This window comes from Crinia signifera, chromosome 12 (assembly GCF_055691185.1).
Source record: "Crinia signifera chromosome 12, ASM5569118v1, whole genome shotgun sequence".
Taxonomy (NCBI): Eukaryota; Metazoa; Chordata; class Amphibia; order Anura; family Myobatrachidae; genus Crinia; species Crinia signifera.
This window is the reverse complement of record NC_139228.1, coordinates 52,578,690-52,600,971: the sequence shown is the minus strand read 5'-3', so window position 1 is coordinate 52,600,971 and position 22,282 is coordinate 52,578,690. Positions and strand designations below refer to the sequence as shown.

The 22,282-nt window shown below is 46.3% G+C and overlaps 1 long non-coding RNA gene across 1 annotated transcript in view; it reads left to right on the top strand.

The window, feature by feature from the left end:
• Window positions 1–16,718, top strand: part of LOC146050074 (uncharacterized) — a 54,361-nt gene extending 37,643 nt beyond the window's left edge. The window contains exons 2-3 of the long non-coding RNA XR_014466257.1: window positions 3,679–3,905; window positions 16,523–16,718. This is a non-coding gene — a long non-coding RNA (uncharacterized LOC146050074). The remainder of the gene's footprint in view (window positions 1–3,678; window positions 3,906–16,522) is intronic.
• The last annotated feature ends 5,564 nt before the right edge of the window (window positions 16,719–22,282 follow it).

Below are 22,282 nucleotides of genomic sequence, written 5' to 3'. Positions count from 1 at the left end.
GAACAATGTTAAATGGCCCAAATGGACCCGATTTTTGCTTGTATACCCACCCTGATGGGTAATTTGTATGTAAAAATGCCCCCAATTGTTAACTCCACCCCACGATGAACGCCAACCCGAAGCTTGGCGAGCGGCGGCGGTACGCGTCCTACGACCTTTTCATACCCCCACTATCCACGTCGGCATTGAGTTGATTTTATATAGTGTGGCGAGCCACCGAGCCCGCTGTGTGGCGAGCGCACGTGTAATACCTGTGAAGTAAAGCGCGTCCGCTCCCAACACTTCGGGCTCGATGGCTCGCTGCACTCGCCACACTATATAAGATCAACTCCACGCCGACGGGGGTATGAAAAGGTCGGAGGACGCGTACCGCTGCGCTCGCCACGCTTCGGGTTGGCATTCATCATGGGGTGGCGTTAACAATGGGGGGGGGGGCATTTGACCCATCATGGTGTGTATACAATGAAAATTGGGGTCTGGGGGGCATTTAAAATTGGGTCCAATGTAAAAATCGGGTCCGTCGCATTGCATGTGAAGCGATCGACCCGATTTTTCCGACCCGATGGCTTACAATTAAAATTGGTGGCGCCGTGCTAGGAAACCAGTACCTCCATTTCCCTTGAAGATCACCTTTTGATAAATCGCATCAAAAATGCTTTTTGTTTGGCGTAGAATTGTGCATACAATCCTGCGATGCATCGAATGCACCTTGCTATAATAAAATCGGGCAGAGATCACATCGAATGCGATTTGCATCAAATGCTGTAAGAAACCTCCAGATTATCGAACAGATCTGTGCACAGTGGGTGGAAGAGCAGCGGCCTGGAAGTGACCAGAAACCTCCACGAGTCGAAATTCATGCCGCCAGCCTGGTGATCCGTGCATTGTCCTCCCCTTCCTTTATTCATCCTCCTAGCCGCGGCTTTCAGGTCATGGCCGCAGCTACACAAACATGGCCGCCAGTGCAGGTGACGCCTTCTTTTCTCACATAGAGAATGAGCTGGCAGCCGACTGACACTAGGGGGAGCTGCTGCGCACAGCTCCTCTGGGCTCCAATGCTGCAGTAGCTGGCTGGCTGGAGTGCTCTCCTGCACCGTGTGGGGAATATAGCCACAGGTAGGGGCACTGACAGCCACCTGGTTCATGTTACAGTGTGTGTGTGTGGGGGGGGGGGGGGACGGACGGAGCAATGATTTGATATGTTTGTACATTTTTTATGTGAAGTGTGTGTTTGTTTTCTTAGGGGAAGTTTTGTTTATTTAGTTGAAATAGGAGTGTGTGTTTAATAAAACAGGTGTGTGCATCTGAGTGAGAGGTGTGTGTGTGTCTCTGAGTGAGAGGTGTGTGTGTGTGTATGCATGTGAGTGAGAAGTGTGTGTGTGTGTCTCTGAGTGAGAGGTGTGTGTGTGTGTCTCTGAGTGAGAGGTGTGTGTGTGTCTCTCTGAGTGAAAGGTGTGTGTGTGTCTGAGTGAGGTGTGTGTGTGTGTGTCTGAGTGAGAGGTGTGTGTGTGTATGCGTCTGAGTGAGAGGTGTGTGTGTGCATGCATGTGAGTGAGAGGTGTGTGTGTGTGCGCGCATGCATGTGAGTGAGAGGTGTGTGTGTGTGTGTGTATGCTTGTGAGTGAGAGGTGTGTGTGTGTGTGTGTGTGTGCATGCATGTGAGTGAGAGGTGTGTGTGTGTGTGTGTGCATGCATGTGAGTGAGAGGTGTGTGTGTGTGTGTGCGTGTGTGCATGCATGTGAGTGAGAGGTGTGTGTGCGTGCATGCATGTGAGTGAGAGGTGTGTGTGTATGCATGCATGTGAGTGCATACCTCCCAACTGTCACGATTTTAGAGGGACAGTCCCGATTTTCGGGTCCTGTCCCTCTGTCCCACCCGCGGCAGGCATTGTCCCGCTGCGGGGGGTGGCAGTTGGGAGACCCCCCAATCTAGTAGAATAGACGCTGTGCGCATGCGCACAGCATCTATTCTCGTATGAAAATGAGGTTGCGGCTAATTAGCATAAGCCGCGCCCTCATTTGCATACGCCCCGCGCGAGTGTCCCTATTTCTTCAAGCCAAAAGTTGGGAGGTATGTGAGTGAGGTGTGTGTGCATGCATGTGAGTGAGAGGTGTGTGTGCATGCATGTGAGTGAGAGGTGTGTGCATGCATGCATGTGAGTGAGAGGTGTGTGTGTGTGTGTGTGTGTATGCATGTGAGTGAGAGGTTTGTGTGTCTCTGAGTGAGAGATGTGATTTTGGAACCACCTTTATTGAGCAGTGAGAAATGTCCAGTACAGTCCAGGACTCTATAAACTTGTAAGATATGGTGGCCTCTTCATTTGTTGTGGAAAGTGTTTCCTATATATTGTGGTCTACTGTACTATTCCTGGGCTTGCAATAAGTAAGGTTGTGGTATTTCTTTTAACTATGATGGCCAATGTCTAGGGCGCTGTTTACAGCTTGTTCCATCTTGGAGTTGCAACTATGGCATGTATTCAATGCCGCTGCGTGGGGTTTAAACAGAGTGGATCACAGAAAACCAGCCATGCTCGCTGTTTAACCCCCGCGCTGGCCGGTCGCACTATTCAACATTCCAGGGGAATCCTCACCGTCACAGGACAGCGAGGATTCCCCTAAACAGCGAGACCTGCAGCTAATGCAGCAAACTCGCTGTAATTAGCTGCGAGTCTCGCAGCTTCTGCAGTCACATACGCAAATTCCCCCTCGCTCAATAAACGGAGCGAGGGGGAATTTGCGTATGAGGGGGGTCAGTGGAATACTGACAGGGTGAGCAGTGACAGCAAGCAGAAAGTCCTACTCGCTGTCACTGCTTGCCCATGGCATTGAATACCCCCATTGTTGTTATGAGTATGTTACAAGACTAGGAGCATTACACAAGCAGACATACATTGTGCCACAGTATGCTAATTATGAGTGGGTAAACATTTCAAATGTAATTTTTCGTGAACTTATGGTGTATATATACCACATCAACATTTACACGAGGTGTGTGTCTGAGTTAGAGGTGTGTGCGTCTGATTGAGAGGTGTGAAAGGAGTGTGTGTCTGAGTGAGAGGCATTTGTGTGTGTGTGTGTGTGTCTGCGTGAAAGGTGTGTGTGTGTGTCTGAGTGAAAGGCGTTTGTGCCTCCGAGTGAGAGGTGTGTGTGTCTAAGTGAGAGTCCTGTGTGCAGCAGAGCGAAAGCTGTGTGTGTAGGGGGTCAGCAACATTTATCATGCCTCTGGGCGAATGGGGCAAACTTACACCACTGGAGGTAGGGAAAGTGGCAAGTGCAGCTTTATTCCGGCAGCAAGGACTCTAGTTTTAGCTCTTTTGAGAAAAACACAGTTCATGGTTGATGCTGGTCTTTTTTATGCAAATTAGTTTCAGCCAGCATTCGATATGTGTCATTTTAAATATCGTTTTGCACTAAGCACTTTTATAGATATAGCAATAGGGGGAGCTTTAAGGCTTCTCTCCGACCACAAGATGCACTGCTTTGCTCCCCACACACAGTATAAGTTTATGAATTGAACCATTTCTCTTAGTGTTTTAATATTTAACATTTTTATGGGGAGCATCTGATGTTATGTGTTCATCACTGTATCACAATACATTAACTGTTTTGTATTTTAATATATACCATGAATGTTCACGTTTTAGCAACAGTATTTAGATTGTTTGTTTATATTTTGCAGAGGCAGCCGGGTCGCCCTGGTTACCACCCGGATGTGTACGGGTATCCCGGCAGTCAGAGGACGGAGGTGGAGTGACGTGAGACGGAGGCCGGAAGTACCAGGGGAGTTAGAGTCTCCTGGTTACCGCTGGGGTCAGCGCGCACACTTCCTGGTACAGCAACACTTCCGGTTGATGCCCGGAGAGACGGGGAGGCGACATCGGGGACGCGGGAATGCCGGAGGGTGGGGTAAGTTTTGGTGTGGTTATTTATTGCACTTTGTTTTTGTATTCTGGTTGTCCTGAAGAAGGGGAAGAATCCCCGAAAAATTTAGACAATTAAAAAGTTTCACTTGGTTTGCACAGTTTGGAATTCTCAGAGTGCCGCGGTTTGTTCCAGCATTGTACGTTTACAAGTGATTTCACTTGCACTGAGGGCACCTGAGCAAGTTACCCCACGGGGGGGTCTGAATGCCGGGCCCACTGGATGTGTGTGTGTGTATGTATGTATGTATGTATGTATGTATGTATGTATATATATATATATATATATATATATATATATATATATATATATATATATATATATATATATATATATATATATATATATATATATATATACAGGTTGAGTATCCCTTATCCAAAATGCTCGGGACAAGGAGAATTTTGGATAACGGATTATTCCGTATTTCGGAATATTTTAATATTTCAAGGATGTATTTTGAAGTATCTTGCATGTATGCTGTATAAACACATAATATACACACAAATATATTTTATTACCATATAAAATACACAAATATATTTTAATTGTTCAAAAAACAAGGTTTCAAAACGTGAAACAAAATGTGTGTACTATCTCAGCACTGAATTTGAATGCCAAGCAATCATTGTCTTGCACATATATAGTGCCAGTTACATATCATGTCCCCAGTGATGCTGTTACAAATGTCCCCAGTGAGTTTTTAGCAAAAAAAAAAAAATGTCACTTTCTGGAATGTCCGTATTTCGGAATAATTCGGATAACGGATATTCGGATACGGGATACTCGACCTGTATGTATATATATATATATATATATATATATATATATATATATATAATAATTCATATACAGTTTAAGTGAATAACTAATGTAATAGGCTTCATATATACCATTTATGTAACAGGCAGTGTATATCATTTAAAATTAATTTGATCTTAATCAGGACATGTCTAGTGCAGGAGGCCACTACAGAGACTCTGTATGTTCCACCTACTTCCTGCCTGTGCGTTACACTTTCTTCCCTATGCTGCAGCCTGCCTCACTGTCTGGCATCAAGGTAATGCTGGCCATACATCAGAAAGATTGATCTTAAGATCGATTGCGCTCATGATTGTGTCCAATTTCCCTTCAATTCTTCGGCAGTCCTTGGTGGTTTTTGGACACACAATGTGCACACAATCTGCATACAATCCATTTTACAATCAATTGAGATTGTATGATTGGGTACAATATCTTTCTAATGTATGGCCACCTTAAGAGGGAGTGGGACTCTACAGGCTGAGCAGCCTGTAAGGTTCAGTTATTATACAGGGGGGAGCAGCCTGTGGGGGTCCAGTTATTATTTTAAGGGGGAGCAGCCTGTGGGGGTCCAGTTATTATACAGCGGGAGCAGCCTGTGGGGGACCCGTTATTATACAGGGGGAGCAGCCTGTGGGGGTCCAGTTATTATTTTAAGGGGGAGCAGCCTGTGGGGGTCCAGTTATTATACAGCGGGAGCAGCCTGTGGGGGTCCCATTATTATTATACAGGGGTAGAAGCCTGTGGGGTCCTGTTATGATTATAAGACAGGGGGTGCAGCCTGTTGTGTCCTATTATACAGGGGTAGCAGCCTGTGGTGTACTTTTATTATACAGGAGTAGCAGCCTGTGGGGGTCCCATTATTATACAGGGGAGCAGCCTCTGTTGTCCAGTTATTATAAGATGGGGAGTAGCCTGTGGTGTCCTGATATTATACAGGGGGAGCAGCCTCTGTTGTCCTGTTATTATAAGACGGGGAGTAGCCTGTGGTGTACTGATATTATACAGGGGGAGCAGCCTCTGTTGTCCTGTTATTATTATAAGACGGGGAGTAGCCTGTGGTGTCCTGATATTATACAGGGGAGCAGCCTGTGGTGTCCTGATGTTATACAGGGGAGCAGCCTGTGGTGTCCTATTATTGTTTTTTTTATTTTTTATTAATACATATTTTTAAACTGCAAAACCTAAATTTAACGATGCGCTGTTACTTATGGGCCAGTGCTCTGGACTGGCCCCCCAGGCTCAAAGTTGCCAGCCAGCCCTTGGTTGCGCCTTCGTTGTTCTCCCGGTTCCCACAAGTGGAGGACCCAGCCACATATCACAGCGGCGGCCTGTGTCCTCACCTGGCAAATGTAGGTAAGAGATATTCCAGGGGGAGGGGGGGATGAAGCCTGCGAGCTGGGCAGATCCTGAATATTGCAGAGTTCAACTTTGTTTTCTGTGCTGTGTTTTTATACTGTTTGTGTGCCAGGCAGTAGCAGCAGGGTGGGTGGCACAGGGCTCTCTCTGACTCTGGCACCCATGTGCAGTGTATACCACACATACATTATCAGTACACCAGTGCTAAGTGATGCCACCACTACTGATGTCACTGAGGGGTAGGTGTATGAAGCAGTGATAAGGGAGCAGTGAGCCACAGGAGAAGTGGCCCATGGCAACCAATCAGCACTGACGTAACATCTATAATTTGCATAATATAACATTATACAGAGCAGCTGATTGGTTGCCATGGGCCACTCCTCCTCCCTTATCACCGTTTCATACATCTACCCCTGAATCGCTTTTACCTCAGCCGACTTGCGGCTCCAGCGCTTGCACACCATTTGATTGGCGCTTTGCATTCTGGCTGGGTAAGTATTTCTTGTTTATAGATGGCAAAGCAGTTATATTTTTGGAGTGACCGGTCCACTATTAAATCATGGTGTATGACAGTTTCTAGTGGCAGTGAGGGTCTTGTTGGGTAACCGATTGCAATCAACCCTGTCAGAATGAATTATCTGTCAGTAAAGTATAAATGAAGTAATGTTTGATCCAGACCAGACTCGTCTTGCGCTGCTTTTATACTACAAACTGACAAACTGTTTTCCCGAGTGTCTGTGCTTCTGTATAGTTGGAGGGCGTCCAGCGCGTTTCTGGGTACATCTACCTACCACAGGCAGAGGCAGATGCAGGAATTATTTGGTAACGTCACCGTGTGGCTTTCAGTTTGTCCAACTCAAGAAATGTGGCCAGGCCTAGTGGCGTTTTCAAGTAAAGTGTAGTTTCACGTCGTCCGATATATCGGATGTGATATCGGCCAATATATCGATGCAATTTTTGACCTGTTCATAACCCCACTATCCATTACGCATGGATTTGATTTTATATAATGTGGCGAGCAAGGCCGCCGACATCGGGATGCTGTTGGTACAGCTGTCCCTGGCCTCTGGAGGGGCCCGGGCAGCTGCCCACATCGGCACATCCCGGGCCCCAAGATTCCTAGTGGCGGCCCTGGTGGCGAGCGCAGTAATCGGAGTCCCCTCACGGGGCTCGCCACGCTTCGGGCTCGGTGGCTCGCTGCTCTCGCCACACTAAATAAAATCATCTCCATGCGTAGTGGATAGTGGGGTTATGAACAGGTCAAAATATCGATATATCGGCCGATATCGCATCCGATATATTGGGCGTATATTGGCCGATATCGCATCCGATATATTGGGTGTATATTGAAACTACACAAGTACCCTTTCCTCTTTAATGACTTAAAGCATGCGTTATTGGGGCTAATTAGATAGCCCCTGTAGCGCCGCTCATCCTTGGCCAGCGCCCACCAGATCCCTGTCACTGGCGAGCGCTGGTGATAGGGACTGGGATGCGCGTGCGTCTCACACCCAGTATTGCGGCGGATGGGCAGCGTCTCCCTGCCCGTCTCCGCTTCAGGGAGACACTGCCCAGTTCCGGGGGGGGGGGGGGGGGGGGACGGGACGACTGCGGGGGAGGCAGCGGGGACAGGCGGCAGGCTCTGTTGCCACGAGGCGCGTGAGAGTCTCGTACGCACGCACCCCTGGCGGTGGAGGCTCCATCTGTAATTCAATTTATCAAGTTATTCAATTTATTAAGTTATTCATGAGGTGGATGTCACTGTCAACATCTTAAAAATGCTTAGCGGCTCTTCCAACACACCCGTGAGGTGGCTGCCTGGTGTCGTTTTTTTTGTGGGGTGTCGCCAGTAGCCCTAATCCCCAGTTTACAGTGGAGTTCATACCAGAGTAAAGATCATGGATATTGTATACAATATCGCATCTTATCGCATCTTGGTTTTGCGATGATCATCGCAAAACCGAGATGCAATGACATGCGATATTGTATACAATAATTGTAAGGTGTATGGGCACCTGTACAAGATTTTTTTTTTTTTTTTACTGTTGTTTTTTGTGCAGGTCGAAGTCAGGTGGTGGTATAATATCTGGCTCCATTGGCGCATTATGGTACGTTTCACCCCATTTAGGGCACACAAACTGAATGTCATCAAACATGCGGTGGTCCATGTAACGAATTGGCATTTTGTCAGCTTCACTTTTTTTTTTTTATTGTTTTTTGTGCAGGTCGAAGTCAGGTGGTGGTATATCTGGCTCCATTGGCGCATTATGGTACGTTTCACCCCATTTAGGGCACACAAATTGAACGTCATCAAACATGCGGTGGTGCATGTAACGAATTGGCATTTTTTTGTCAGCTTCACTGCAGGGCAAAGGAACTTGATCTAGATAACTGAAGGGATTGTGCGTTTGGACTACTGGAGATGCTGCTTTTCCAGTCTCTATCCTTTTCCATTTAACAGAAGAGAAGAAGGGGTGTTTACGCACATTTCCGCGCACCCCGAGCCGAAGGGTCTGTTTTTTGCACAGGAGCTTAGATAGAATGTCTTTTGTTATGGGATCAGTAAGCCCTGAATACGATGGTTCTTGATCAAGGACCCTACTGAGAATCGCTTTTTTGTCCTTTCCATGAAAAGGGTAGTGCCCTAGGGTGAGGATATATAACATGACCCCAAATGCGAACCAGTCTACCCCTGCGCTGTATGACTGGCATTTTATCATTTCTGGAGCCACATAGGCAGGTGTCCCAACAGGTTCTGTGGTATTGTCCTCTCCATATGCATTCATTAAGGCCAGGCCAAAGTCTGTGATCTTTATATGGCCATCTGTGGTCAGCAAAACGTTGTTCAATTTTAGGTCTCTATGTATTATGCCTCTGGAATGTAAGAACTGAAGGCCACAGACCAGTTCTGCTGCAATGAATGTTATTGTGGTTGGCATCAACGGATACTTTGCTTTCACATAATGGAACAAATCCCCTCCACCAGCCAATTCCATGATATAGTACAGATAACTGTATGTGTGGAAGGCTGCAAATCCATGGGTCAGAAATGGACTCTTATGTGCCAACTGAAGAACACGACACTCTGTCAAAATGTCCTCTTGTTCTAGTAATGCTCTCTCCTTTGATTTTTTAATAAGGGCTCTCTTCTGTAAGATCTTAACTGCCACTCTTTCCTTATGAATGGCCTCTGTCGCGAGCATTACTTTGCCATAACTTCCCTCTCCCAGTAGCAAGTGAAAAGTAAATGTTTCCACGGTTAAGGGGGCAGTGGCGCTTTTCTCTGCAGTTTGCTGAGCCGGTGGGATGTCTGGTTGTCTTCTGCCAATTGCTGTTAAAAATCGTTGTTTTTTCTTTGTAAGAAAACCAGCAAATCGTTCCCAGTGTGTTTGGGGGGCTGCTTTGCTTGATTTTTTTTCGGTTTTCTCTCTGTTTGGCAAGTTCATTTGGCCTGCCCAATGGCTGCATCCTTCACCTGGATCTTCAGTAATGACCGTGTTTCTCCTGTGTCTCACATGCCAAAATCTTTGAAATTTGCGACATGAGTTTATGACCTGATCTCTTTTCTTTGTCATAAATCTCGCAATTCTCCGCCAACCTCTTCTTACACATGCCACAAATGCATCTCTTCTCACCATTCTTGCTGACTGCTCTCTTTTCCTGCACTGTCTCCTTCTCCAATGCATCTTCCTTCCTCTATATCTCCATGATCTACATCTCCATGGTTTCTCCTTCGCTTGCTTTCTCCTTTTACGTCCCATGTTATGTCCAAAGACAAGAATAGGGGGTCTCAGAGAAAAAAATCAGACCAGCAATATCACAAGATGTGTATACAGCTATGAGTGTCTGTAATCTGAGCCTCAGTGACTTCAGCAGCTGTGTAAGTAGCTTTGTGATGTCATCAGTAACTGTGATGTCATCAGTAACTGTGATGTCATAATGGAACAAAGCATAGTCTTAAATGGCACCTACATTATGCAACTGATCTATAGGAATTTTTTTTTTATCCTTTCTAAATTCTAAACTTAATATCGCAACTAGTGAAAATAACTATTAGAGAACCTAAATTTGTTCTCTAATCTGGCCACCGTTTTCCACCTGTCATACGAGGAATCGATTGCTAAATGTGGCTTCTATCTCATGAGCAGACTAGCATTGCTGCATAATGAATTGGCTAGTATTTCATGGTGTACACCAACTCCTCCAGTCCTGTGATATCTTTATTTACATACATGTTCCGAGTTGGTGCCTTTCAGACATACAGGAGACCAGTGGTGGATTTCCCATTAGGCACTCCCAACATGACCTGTTCCAGGAGGGACAAGATGCTGTTTCTGGACTTCCATGCCAGTGGCAGTTGCAGATGCTTGGCTGCAGCACAGTCTAACATTCAGATAGGGGAGTGCCACCAACTGACACCCCAAACACCACAGTCTGGGACTCACTGGCAGGTGTAGCTCCCCTATTTGAATTTTGTACATTAGTGCAGTCCTACCTCTGCAACTGCCACTGGCAGCAAGTCCAGCAGCAGAGCATTTTGTCCCTCCTTGAATGGGTCATGCTGGGAGCTATGGGAGTGACACTTGATGGAAGGAGGGCATTGAGTAGAGCAATGACTTTATTGGTGCAATTGAAAGTGTTGTGTCTAAGGGGCGGCTCGACCCCTAAATGGTGCCACAGATAATTATTTTACTGGTAAGACAAAAACTCCCTTTCCCCATATCAACCAATCGGCATTCAGCTAGCATTATATATAATGTACTAGAATCCAAATGATGGCTAGATGCAGGTTGGTTGCTATGGGATACTTCTCACCCCGGTAAAGTTACAAGATTTGATCCATCTCTCTGTACATCACTTCTGGCGTCACAGTTCTAATTCTACAGAATATCTCAAATCTATTTGGTTGCTATTTGCAACTCGTCAACTTGACCTCTTTTCGAAGGATCGATAAATCTACCACCTTCGCTACATCTCGCTCCTCTTGTCTCAATTGTTGGACAGCACTGATGGCACAGTGGTTAGCATTACTGCCTCACGGGTACAATTTCTCCAAAGGCTCCATGTGTTTAGAGTAGCGATGTTCTCCCTTTGTGGGTTTCCTTCCACAGCCTGAAAACATTCTAGTAGGTACATTGGTTTCTAGCAGTCCTAGTGTATGTGTGTGTAGATATTGTAGGGTGTATAGATTGTAACGTCCACTGGGGCAGGGACGGGTGTGAATGGCCAAATATTCTCTGTAAAGCTCCCCCCTCCCATGTATTACACTGGCGGTGTGTGTGGCAAATGAAAGTCTATATCAGCACTGCTGTCTATATACACGGTATTATGCTATATGCACGGTAATTTGCAGGGCAGTGTATGTATGGTTAGCAAGGCCGACAGTTTGGCAGCTGCAGGTGTAGTGCTGTCCCTGGATGTAGTAGTGCTGTCCCTGGCTGTGGTGGTGCTGGTTCTGGGGATCTCGCACATGCGCACTACAGCTGGCTGAGCAGGGAGTCACCGCATGTCTGCGCTGAGCTGATGCGCTGTGTTCTCCAAGCCGGCAATTGCCTGGGTCCGAGGAGCGGTGTGATAGGGGTAATAGTAACTATGGGTTCTATGAGCACTTTTATTTACTAATACTTCAAAATGAATAATGCCTAAAATAATAATTCCTTCTCATATTGTATTTGTGGCATTAGAATAGGATAAATTGTCCCTATTCTGACGTGTTCTGTACCTGGCTACCTGCTGTCACTAGGCCCTTCATGTTTTCATTCCACATTTCTTAGGGAACTGTGGGGTAGATTTATTAAGCTCGGTGAAGTGATAAAGTGTCTGGTTTTTATCACCAGCCAATCAGATCCTACCTGTCATTTTTCTAAACAAGCCTGTAACTTCAACGGTAGAAGCTGATTGGCCGGTGATAAAAACCAGACACTTTATCACTTCACCAAGCTTAATAAATCTGCCCCTATGTACTAACACTTGGAGAGAGATTTAGTGGACATTGATAAAGTACCAGCCAATCAGCTCCTAACTGGCCTGTTACAGGCTGTGTTTGAAAAATGACAGGTTGGTACTTAGGTTGTGTTCATTCGAACAGGTCTGCGCCGCTCCCCGCCCCACCGAACATCCATAGATAATTGTTTTATTTATTTTTTGTTTGTTTTAGATCATGGGTCTTCAACCTACGGCCCTCCAGATGTTGTGAAACTACATGTTCCAACATGCATTGCCACATATTTCCTATGACAGCATGCCAAAACTGTCAGGGCATGCTGGGACATGTAGTTCTACAACATCTGGAGGGCCACAGGTTGAAGACGTGTTTTAGATGATATCTGTGGACAGTAACAATTCCCTGATTGCATAAGCGCGTTCTGTGCTGAAGAGTAGGGAAGGCGACGGTCATGACCATAATGCTAAACAACCATTGATGGTGCAATTGTGATGGCAAGTAGTATTGCCGTGGATAGGGGGCTCCCACTGACATACATTGGCAATAGCGTCCTCGATCTGCACATGTGAGAATAGTCTCATAAGTCTTATGCTACCCATACACTTGTGCGATTACATTCAGGGACCAGACCGACCTGATTTTGGGCTTTTTTACTGCTTTCCCAACAAATGTAAAATCGGGTCCATCGCATGCCATTATAATGGCATGCGATGCGTCCGACGCGATTTTACATTGTATGCATTGTATTCAATGTTAAATTCCTATGTAAAATCGGGTCCATTGTATGCCATTATAATGGCATGCGATGCGACCAATGCGATGGACACGATTTTACATAAGGAACAATGTTAAATGGCCCAAATGGACCCGATTTTTGCTTGTATACCCACCCTGATGGGTAATTTGTATGTAAAAATGCCCCCAATTGTTAACTCCACCCCACGATGAACGCCAACCCGAAGCTTGGCGAGCGGCGGCGGTACGCGTCCTACGACCTTTTCATACCCCCACTATCCACGTCGGCATGGAGTTGATTTTATATAGTGTGGCGAGCCACCGAGCCCGCTGTGTGGCGAGCGCACGTGTAATACCTGTGAAGTAAAGCGCGTCCGCTCCCAACACTTCGGGCTCGATGGCTCGCTGCACTCGCCACACTATATAAGATCAACTCCACGCCGACGGGGGTATGAAAAGGTCGGAGGACGCGTACCGCTGCGCTCGCCACGCTTCGGGTTGGCATTCATCATGGGGTGGCGTTAACAATGGGGGGGGGGCATTTGACCCATCATGGTGTGTATACAATGAAAATTGGGGTCTGGGGGGCATTTAAAATTGGGTCCAATGTAAAAATCGGGTCCGTCGCATTGCATGTGAAGCGATCGACCCGATTTTTCCGACCCGATGGCTTACAATTAAAATTGGTGGCGCCGTGCTAGGAAACCAGTACCTCCATTTCCCTTGAAGATCACCTTTTGATAAATCGCATCAAAAATGCTTTTTGTTTGGCGTAGAATTGTGCATACAATCCTGCGATGCATCGAATGCACCTTGCTATAATAAAATCGGGCAGAGATCACATCGAATGTGATTTGCATCAAATGCTGTAAGAAACCTCCAGATTATCGAACAGATCTGTGCACAGTGGGTGGAAGAGCAGCGGCCTGGAAGTGACCAGAAACCTCCACGAGTCGAAATTCATGCCGCCAGCCTGGTGATCCGTGCATTGTCCTCCCCTTCCTTTATTCATCCTCCTAGCCGCGGCTTTCAGGTCATGGCCGCAGCTACACAAACATGTCCGCCAGTGCAGGTGACGCCTTCTTTTCTCACATAGAGAATGAGCTGGCACAGCTCCTCTGGGCTCCAATGCTGCAGTAGCTGGCTGGCTGGAGTGCTCTCCTGCACCGTGTGGGGAATATAGCCACAGGTAGGGGCACTGACAGCCACCTGGTTCATGTTACAGTGTGTGTGTGTGTGGGGGGGGGGGGGGGGCGGAGCAATGATTTGATATGTTTGTACATTTTTTATGTGAAGTGTGTGTTTGTTTTCTTAGGGGAAGTTTTGTTTATTTAGTTGAAATAGGAGTGTGTGTTTAATAAAACAGGTGTGTGCATCTGAGTGAGAGGTGTGTGTGTGTCTCTGAGTGAGAGGTGTGTGTGTGTGTATGCATGTGAGTGAGAAGTGTGTGTGTGTGTGTCTCTGAGTGAGAGGTGTGTGTGTGTGTGTCTCTGAGTGAGAGGTGTGTGTGTGTCTCTCTGAGTGAAAGGTGTGTGTGTGTCTGAGTGAGGTGTGTGTGTGTGTCTGAGTGAGAGGTGTGTGTGTGCATGCGTCTGAGTGAGAGGTGTGTGTGCATGCGTCTGAGTGAGAGGTGTGTGTGCATGCATGTAAGTGAGAGGTGTGTGTGTGTGTGTGTGTGTGTGTGCGCGCATGCATGTGAGTGAGAGGTGTGTGTGTGTGTGTATGCTTGTGAGTGAGAGGTGTGTGTGTGTGTGTGTGTGTGCATGCATGTGAGTGAGAGGTGTGTGTGTGTGTGCGTGTGTGCATGCATGTGAGTGAGAGGTGTGTGTGCGTGCATGCATGTGAGTGAGAGGTGTGTGTGTATGCATGCATGTGAGTGCATACCTCCCAACTGTCACGATTTTAGAGGGACAGTCCCGATTTTCGGGTCCTGTCCCTCTGTCCCACCCGCGGCAGGCATTGTCCCGCTGCGGGGGGTGGCAGTTGGGAGACCCCCCAATCTAGTAGAATAGACGCTGTGCGCATGCGCACAGCGTCTATTCTCGTATGAAAATGAGGTTGCGGCTAATTAGCATAAGCCGCGCCCTCATTTGCATACGCCCCACGCGAGTGTCCCTATTTCTTCAAGCCAAAAGTTGGGAGGTATGTGAGTGAGGTGTGTGTGCATGCATGTGAGTGAGAGGTGTGTGTGCATGCATGTGAGTGAGAGGTGTGTGCATGCATGCATGTGAGTGAGAGGTGTGTGTGTGTGTGTGTGTGTGTGTGTGTATGCATGTGAGTGAGAGGTTTGTGTGTCTCTGAGTGAGAGATGTGATTTTGGAACCACCTTTATTGAGCAGTGAGAAATGTCCAGTACAGTCCAGGACTCTATAAACTTGTAAGATATGGTGGCCTCTTCATTTGTTGTGGAAAGTGTTTCCTATATATTGTGGTCTACTGTACTATTCCTGGGCTTGCAATAAGTAAGGTTGTGGTATTTCTTTTAACTATGATGGCCAATGTCTAGGGCGCTGTTTACAGCTTGTTCCATCTTGGAGTTGCAACTATGGCATGTATTCAATGCCGCTGCGTGGGGTTTAAACAGAGTGGATCACAGAAAACCAGCCATGCTCGCTGTTTAACCCCCGCGCTGGCCGGTCGCACTATTCAACATTCCAGGGGAATCCTCACCGTCACAGGACAGCGAGGATTCCCCTAAACAGCGAGACCTGCAGCTAATGCAGCAAACTCGCTGTAATTAGCTGCGAGTCTCGCAGCTTCTGCAGTCACATACGCAAATTCCCCCTCGCTCAATAAACGGAGCGAGGGGGAATTTGCGTATGAGGGGGGTCAGTGGAATACTGACAGGGTGAGCAGTGACAGCAAGCAGAAAGTCCTACTCGCTGTCACTGCTTGCCCATGGCATTGAATACCCCCATTGTTGTTATGAGTATGTTACAAGACTAGGAGCATTACACAAGCAGACATACATTGTGCCACAGTATGCTAATTATGAGTGGGTAAACATTTCAAATGTAATTTTTCGTGAACTTATGGTGTATATATACCACATCAACATTTACACGAGGTGTGTGTCTGAGTTAGAGGTGTGTGCGTCTGATTGAGAGGTGTGAAAGGAGTGTGTGTCTGAGTGAGAGGCATTTGTGTGTGTGTGTGTGTCTGCGTGAAAGGTGTGTGTGTGTGTCTGACTGAAAGGCGTTTGTGCCTCCGAGTGAGAGGTGTGTGTGTCTAAGTGAGAGTCCTGTGTGCAGCAGAGCGAAAGCTGTGTGTGTAGGGGGTCACCAACATACAACATTTATCATGCCTCTGGGCGAATGGGGCAAACTTACACCACTGGAGGTAGGGAAAGTGGCAAGTGCAGCTTTATTCCGGCAGCAAGGACTCTAGTTTTAGCTCTTTTGAGAAAAACACAGTTCATGGTTGATGCTGGTCTTTTTTATGCAAATTAGTTTCAGCCAGCATTCGATATGTGTCATTTTAAATATCGTTTTGCACTAAGCACTTTTATAGATATAGCAATAGGGGGAGCTTTAAGGCTTCTCTCCGACCACAAGATGCACTGCTTTGCTCCCCACACACAGTATAAGTTTATGAATTGAACCATTTCTCTTAGTGTTTTAATATTTAACATTTTTATGGGGAGCATCTGATGTTATGTGTTCATCACTGTATCACAATACATTAACTGTTTTGTATTTTAATATATACCATGAATGTTCACGTTTTAGCAACAGTATTTAGATTGTTTGTTTATATTTTGCAGAGGCAGCCGGGTCGCCCTGGTTACCACCCGGATGTGTACGGGTATCCCGGCAGTCAGAGGACGGAGGTGGAGTGACGTGAGACGGAGGCCGGAAGTACCAGGGGAGTTAGAGTCTCCTGGTTACCGCTGGGGTCAGCGCGCACACTTCCTGGTACAGCAACACTTCCGGTTGATGCCCGGAGAGACGGGGAGGCGACATCGGGGATGCGGGAATGCCGGAGGGTGGGGTAAGTTTTGGTGTGGTTATTTATTGCACTTTGTTTTTGTATTCTGGTTGTCCTGAAGAAGGGGAAGAATCCCCGAAAAATTTAGACAATTAAAAAGTTTCACTTGGTTTGCACAGTTTGGAATTCTCAGAGTGCCGCGGTTTGTTCCAGCATTGTACGTTTACAAGTGATTTCACTTGCACTGAGGGCCCCTGAGCAAGTTACCCCACGGGGGGGTCTGAATGCCGGGCCCACTGGATGTGTGTGTGTGTATGTATGTATGTATATATATATATATATGTATGTATGTATGTATATATATATATATATGTATGTATGTATATATATATATATATATATATATACAGGTTGAGTATCCCTTATCCAAAATGCTCGGGACAAGGAGAATTTTGGATAACGGATTATTCCGTATTTCGGAATATTTTAATATTTCAAGGATGTATTTTGAAGTATCTTGCATGTATGCTGTATAAACACATAATATACACACAAATATATTTTATTACCATATAAAATACACAAATATATTTTAATTGTTCAAAAAACAAGGTTTCAAAACGTGAAACAAAATGTGTGTACTATCTCAGCACTGAATTTGAATGCCAAGCAATCATTGTCTAGCACATATATAGTGCCAGTTACATATCATGTCCCCAGTGATGCTGTTACAAATGTCCCCAGTGAGTTTTTAGCAAAAAAAAAAAAATGTCACTTTCTGGAATGTCCGTATTTCGGAATAATTCGGATAACGGATATTCGGATACGGGATACTCGACCTGTATGTATATATATATATATATATATATATATATATATATATATATATATATATAATAATTCATATACAGTTTAAGTGAATAACTAATGTAATAGGCTTCATATATACCATTTATGTAACAGGCAGTGTATATCATTTAAAATTAATTTGATCTTAATCAGGACATGTCTAGTGCAGGAGGCCACTACAGAGACTCTGTATGTTCCACCTACTTCCTGCCTGTGCGTTACACTTTCTTCCCTATGCTGCAGCCTGCCTCACTGTCTGGCATCAAGGTAATGCTGGCCATACATCAGAAAGATTGATCTTAAGATCGATTGCGCTCATGATTGTGTCCAATTTCCCTTCAATTCTTCGGCAGTCCTTGGTGGTTTTTGGACACACAATGTGCACACAATCTGCATACAATCCATTTTACAATCAATTGAGATTGTATGATTGGGTACAATATCTTTCTAATGTATGGCCACCTTAAGAGGGAGTGGGACTCTACAGGCTGAGCAGCCTGTAAGGTTCAGTTATTATACAGGGGGGAGCAGCCTGTGGGGGTCCAGTTATTATTTTAAGGGGGAGCAGCCTGTGGGGGTCCAGTTATTATACAGCGGGAGCAGCCTGTGGGGGACCCGTTATTATACAGGGGGAGCAGCCTGTGGGGGTCCAGTTATTATTTTAAGGGGGAGCAGCCTGTGGGGGTCCAGTTATTATACAGCGGGAGCAGCCTGTGGGGGTCCCATTATTATTATACAGGGGTAGAAGCCTGTGGGGTCCTGTTATGATTATAAGACAGAGGGTGCAGCCTGTTGTGTCCTATTATACAGGGGTAGCAGCCTGTGGTGTACTTTTATTATACAGGAGTAGCAGCCTGTGGGGGTCCCATTATTATACAGGGGAGCAGCCTCTGTTGTCCTGTTATTATAAGATGGGGAGTAGCCTGTGGTGTCCTGATATTATACAGGGGGAGCAGCCTCTGTTGTCCTGTTATTATAAGACGGGGAGTAGCCTGTGGTGTACTGATATTATACAGGGGGAGCAGCCTCTGTTGTCCTGTTATTATTATAAGACGGGGAGTAGCCTGTGGTGTCCTGATATTATACAGGGGAGCAGCCTGTGGTGTCCTGATGTTATACAGGGGAGCAGCCTGTGGTGTCCTATTATTGTTTTTTTTTATTTTTTATTAATACATATTTTTAAACTGCAAAACCTAAATTTAACGATGCGCTGTTACTTATGGGCCAGTGCTCTGGACTGGCCCCCCAGGCTCAAAGTTGCCAGCCAGCCCTTGGTTGCGCCTTCGTTGTTCTCCCGGTTCCCACAAGTGGAGGACCCAGCCACATATCACAGCGGCGGCCTGTGTCCTCACCTGGCAAATGTAGGTAAGAGATATTCCAGGGGGAGGGGGGGATGAAGCCTGCGAGCTGGGCAGATCCTGAATATTGCAGAGTTCAACTTTGTTTTCTGTGCTGTGTTTTTATACTGTTTGTGTGCCAGGCAGTAGCAGCAGGGTGGGTGGCACAGGGCTCTCTCTGACTCTGGCACCCATGTGCAGTGTATACCACACATACATTATCAGTACACCAGTGCTAAGTGATGCCACCACTACTGATGTCACTGAGGGGTAGGTGTATGAAGCAGTGATAAGGGAGCAGTGAGCCACAGGAGAAGTGGCCCATGGCAACCAATCAGCACTGACGTAGCATCTATAATTTGCATAATATAACATTATACAGAGCAGCTGATTGGTTGCCATGGGCCACTCCTCCTCCCTTATCACCGTTTCATACATCTACCCCTGAATCGCTTTTACCTCAGCCGACTTGCGGCTCCAGCGCTTGCACACCATTTGATTGGCGCTTTGCATTCTGGCTGGGTAAGTATTTCTTGTTTATAGATGGCAAAGCAGTTATATTTTTGGAGTGACCGGTCCACTATTAAATCATGGTGTATGACAGTTTCTAGTGGCAGTGAGGGTCTTGTTGGGTAACCGATTGCAATCAACCCTGTCAGAATGAATTATCTGTCAGTAAAGTATAAATGAAGTAATGTTTGATACAGACCAGACTCGTCTTGCGCTGCTTTTATACTACAAACTGACAAACTGTTTTCCCGAGTGTCTGTGCTTCTGTATAGTTGGAGGGCGTCCAGCGCGTTTCTGGGTACATCTACCTACCACAGGCAGAGGCAGATGCAGGAATTATTTGGTAACGTCACCGTGTGGCTTTCAGTTTGTCCAACTCAAGAAATGTGGCCAGGCCTAGTGGCGTTTTCAAGTAAAGTGTAGTTTCACGTCGTCCGATATATCGGATGCGATATCGGCCAATATATCGATACAATTTTTGACCTGTTCATAACCCCACTATCCATTACGCATGGATTTGATTTTATATAATGTGGCGAGCAAGGCCGCCGACATCGGGATGCTGTTGGTACAGCTGTCCCTGGCCTCTGGAGGGGCCCGGGCAGCTGCCCACATCGGCACATCCCGGGCCCCAAGATTCCTAGTGGCGGCCCTGGTGGCGAGCGCAGTAATCGGAGTCCCCTCACGGGGCTCGCCACGCTTCGGGCTCGGTGGCTCGCTGCTCTCGCCACACTAAATAAAATCATCTCCATGCGTAGTGGATAGTGGGGTTATGAACAGGTCAAAATATCGATATATCGGCCGATATCGCATCCGATATATTGGGCGTATATTGGCCGATATCGCATCCGATATATTGGGTGTATATTGAAACTACACAAGTACCCTTTCCTCTTTAATGACTTAAAGCATGCGTTATTGGGGCTAATTAGATAGCCCCTGTAGCGCCGCTCATCCTTGGCCAGCGCCCACCAGATCCCTGTCACTGGCGAGCGCTGGTGATAGGGACTGGGATGCGCGTGCGTCTCACACCCAGTATTGCGGCGGATGGGCAGCGTCTCCCTGCCCGTCTCCGCTTCAGGGAGACACTGCCCAGTTCCGGGGGGGGGGGGGGGGAACGACTGCGGGGGAGGCAGCGGGGACAGGCGGCAGGCTCTGTTGCCACGAGGCGCGTGAGAGTCTCGTACGCACGCACCCCTGGTGGTGGAGGCTCCATCTGTAATTCAATTTATCAAGTTATTCAATTCAATTTATTAAGTTATTCATGAGGTGGATGTCACTGTCAACATCTTAAAAATGCTTAGCGGCTCTTCCAACACACCCGTGAGGTGGCTGCCTGGTGTCGTTTTTTTTGTGGGGTGTCGCCAGTAGCCCTAATCCCCAGTTTACAGTGGAGTTCATACCAGAGTAAAGATCATGGATATTGTATACAATATCGCATCTTATCGCATCTTGGTTTTGCGATGATCATCGCAAAACCGAGATGCAATGACATGCGATATTGTATACAATAATTGTAAGGTGTATGGGCACCTGTACAAGATTTTTTTTTTTTTTTTTACTGTTGTTTTTTGTGCAGGTCGAAGTCAGGTGGTGGTATAATATCTGGCTCCATTGGCGCATTATGGTACGTTTCACCCCATTTAGGGCACACAAACTGAATGTCATCAAACATGCGGTGGTCCATGTAACGAATTGGCATTTTGTCAGCTTCACTTTTTTTTTTTTATTGTTTTTTGTGCAGGTCGAAGTCAGGTGGTGGTATATCTGGCTCCATTGGCGCATTATGGTACGTTTCACCCCATTTAGGGCACACAAATTGAACGTCATCAAACATGCGGTGGTGCATGTAACGAATTGGCATTTTTTTGTCAGCTTCACTGCAGGGCAAAGGAACTTGATCTAGATAACTGAAGGGATTGTGCGTTTGGACTACTGGAGATGCTGCTTTTCCAGTCTCTATCCTTTTCCATTTAACAGAAGAGAAGAAGGGGTGTTTACGCACATTTCCGCGCACCCCGAGCCGAAGGGTCTGTTTTTTGCACAGGAGCTTAGATAGAATGTCTTTTGTTATGGGATCAGTAAGCCCTGAATACGATGGTTCTTGATCAAGGACCCTACTGAGAATCGCTTTTTTGTCCTTTCCATGAAAAGGGTAGTGCCCTAGGGTGAGGATATATAACATGACCCCAAATGCGAACCAGTCTACCCCTGCGCTGTATGACTGGCATTTTATCATTTCTGGAGCCACATAGGCAGGTGTCCCAACAGGTTCTGTGGTATTGTCCTCTCCATATGCATTCATTAAGGCCAGGCCAAAGTCTGTGATCTTTATATGGCCATCTGTGGTCAGCAAAACGTTGTTCAATTTTAGGTCTCTATGTATTATGCCTCTGGAATGTAAGAACTGAAGGCCACAGACCAGTTCTGCTGCAATGAATGTTATTGTGGTTGGCATCAACGGATACTTTGCTTTCACATAATGGAACAAATCCCCTCCACCAGCCAATTCCATGATATAGTACAGATAACTGTATGTGTGGAAGGCTGCAAATCCATGGGTCAGAAATGGACTCTTATGTGCCAACTGAAGAACACGACACTCTGTCAAAATGTCCTCTTGTTCTAGTAATGCTCTCTCCTTTGATTTTTTAATAAGGGCTCTCTTCTGTAAGATCTTAACTGCCACTCTTTCCTTATGAATGGCCTCTGTCGCGAGCATTACTTTGCCATAACTTCCCTCTCCCAGTAGCAAGTGAAAAGTAAATGTTTCCACGGTTAAGGGGGCAGTGGCGCTTTTCTCTGTAGTTTGCTGAGCCGGTGGGATGTCTGGTTGTCTTCTGCCAATTGCTGTTAAAAATCGTTGTTTTTTCTTTGTAAGAAAACCAGCAAATCGTTCC